A 3,083-nucleotide genomic window follows, 5' to 3' on the forward strand; every position below is an offset into this window, starting at 1 on the left:
TCATAGACAAGAGTATTTGGCAAGCTCTATAGAAGTCCTTGCATCTGTCTTCTCTCAATTCACACTCTGGGTAGAGCTTGTACCATCCTGGGTATGTCATGAGATGCAGTCCATTGAAAGAGTCCTGCACTCAGAAACTGCATTTAAATGTCCCTTCTACAAAGGATCTAAAGTTCTATTTGAGGCAAGAGGTAGCTATGGGTAGAAGGAAACTGAGAAAGTTCTTAAAATCCCATGCTTAACTTACCATGACAGACTTGGAGTGTGAACTCCAATTCATATTGAGTGACAGCAGAATACTGAGCTTAGAAAAACTCAATTTGGTTGTTTTTCAGGGTTGGGGAGACATGGAAGTGACAGGACTTGTGATATGTTTGATTCAAATAAATACTTAAGACTAGAACTCCTCTCTCTCTCTCTGCTTTGCCATATATATATATATATATATATATATATATATAATCAAAAATGAAATTTGAAACAAGTGTTCCAGGCCCAAGAAAGCTATTAATTTGCTAATAATAGAACCCTCTCGATTTGGACTTCCTTGGATATGACACCAGGGGACGGCAAGAGTCACCTCCCTAAAGTTCCTCTGCTGAAGAACCCCTCCATCCTAGCTCTCCCAGGTCACAGATGTCCACTTTCTGTGACCTCTCTGGCCACTTCCAGAGGACAGGTCTTTTCCTTCACTGTAAAAAGCATCCCAGATACTGTGCTACACCACTTTGTCCCCAGGCTAAAGGATGCTCTCCTGGATTCTAGTTTGAATCTGTCAACGCATGAAAGAGCTAATCATGCCCTTCAGTCAGGAAAATGCTTCCTACTTTCTCACACTTATATAACTGAGGTAAACCAATTAAATGTTTTCTACAGAATAAGGAAGTTTTGCTTCCTTTTCTTTCCTGCAAATAACAATCAAACTCTCTGAAGTAAAAAAAAAAAAAAAAAAAAATATCCCCCATGGATAAGTCTCCTCTGGTTGCACATTAGCTCACAACGATTAAAAGGGGCCTCTGGCTAAACTGGAAGAATGCAGCTTGGGAAAACTACTAGCAACATACTAACTATAGTGGTTTTCTCATGCATTTTAACATTCTTGTTTCAAAAACAAACTCAAACCAGCGCTCTCTCTCTCTCTCTCTCTCTCTCTCTCTCTCTCTCCCTCCCTCCCTCCCTCCCTCTCTCTCTCTCTTTCTCTTCTGGAAAAGCTTGCATTCAATCAATAGGGTAACAATGTTCCTGACATCCTAACATTGAGAAAATAAATTATAGAATCATACCATAAAGTCTCAACAGAAACTTGATTGTGGATATCCACTTACATGCAAGGGACTTTATCTGGAACACAATGAGAGGCAACACAGGTATTTTCAACAAACGAATGAGTGAATTGGATTGGCTTCACCATGGCAACTAGTCAGCCCTGGCACAGAGGAAGGCCTAGAGAGTAGCAGGAGGTAAAGGGCAAGTGAAGAAATTTACAGCTGTATTCCTAGAACAGAAAAAAAAAAAAAAAATCAGAGCAAATCCCAAAGATGTTTTAGAACAGAACCTACAATGTGTATTGTCATGCTAACATGGACTGGAATTGAAAGAAAAGGGACAGGCAGAGAATGAAAACCTTCTAATTCTTTTGTTCAGTCCAAGCATAGGGAGGAAGAGGAATAATGGGCTTCTTGGGTATATTCTCCAAAAGCAACTCACATTCAAGGGTGGGTGAACTATGATGAAATGAGAAAAATGTACCAAGGCATCTGAGATCACATCTTGAGCCAAGTGGAAGAGGAAGTCCAAGCATGGACTCCTAACACTGTCCCCAAACTGATTTCCACCCATATCTGCACCTATCAAGGCTATTTCAAGGTCATGTTAGTCTTAGGAACAATTACCCATCCATTCACAGTCATAGCCCTTCTCTTTTGGGGAACAGACACAAAGCCCCAATTCAGTAAGAATAAACCAGACTGATAGAGATGATGTTTCAGAAGGGAGAAGCTAAGAAGAAGGCATCCAATTACCCTGATTTGGCAATAGGTGATAAACAACACGATCCTTGTACTTTATTCTGTGAGGCCATCAATTTGGGATGCACCACATTAATATCAATTTTTTAGGAGAGAGAGCCACCTTATTAAATATTAACATCGTTTAATATATTTTATTTGTAATAGGAAAATATCTAATAGATATTTTGTATTATGATATATAAGTTGCTTTGTTTCAGAAGCACTCGTTGAAAATGTGCATCTTAGAATGAGGAAATGAAGTAATTGTATGCACAAAATAAATGATTCAGCACAAGTGCCAAGGGGGTATTTGTTCATTGGTTCATTTCTCTTTTATTGAGTCATTCTATGTGCCAAGCACAGGCTGTGTCCTGGAATTACAAAATTGAACAAAGCAAAAAACCTTCAGACTGAAAGTTGAGATAGGTATGTAAACAAATGAAGATCCTCTGACAGTCAGTGTGACTCAGTAGTTTACAACCTGACTGGCCAGGTTTAGGTTGCAGGTATGCTGCTTACTAACTGGGCTTTTGGGGCATTACTTAACCTTTCTGCACTTGTTTCATGATCTATAAAATGAAGTGGCAATAATTATTCTTATAAGGCATCAGAAAGAATTAAATTAGTTAATGTACATAAAATGCTTCTAATGGTTTGGGACATGTGATAAAAGCTGGTTCTTAATATTGCTATATACAGGATTAGGGACAATAGGCCTGATAACTGTATGGCAAGTGTTGAAGGAACAGGAATTCATGCAGCAGATAAGTGAGAGAAAGGTTTTCCATCAGGAGGCTACGAGAAAGCATATCACATTGTGGGAAACTGAGTGAGAAGATGAGATCTGTCAAACTAGACTTGGAATCTGATCATGAAAGAATTTTATGTTAGTATTGTTTAGGTGTAGACAGCAGGACCAAATTCTTCCCAACTTAAACCTAAAGAGAAGAGGGAAAAAGGAAAAGGCAGTTTTGTGGAAGAATGCAAAAAGCATATAGGAGCAAAGCATGTCTTTAACAAAGTCCAGGGCAGCTGCAGGAAATAAGTAACAGAACCCAATCGGCCATCTTCTTA

The sequence above is a fragment of the Callospermophilus lateralis genome, chromosome 4, assembly GCF_048772815.1.
Source record: "Callospermophilus lateralis isolate mCalLat2 chromosome 4, mCalLat2.hap1, whole genome shotgun sequence".
Lineage (NCBI taxonomy): Eukaryota > Metazoa > Chordata > Mammalia > Rodentia > Sciuridae > Callospermophilus > Callospermophilus lateralis.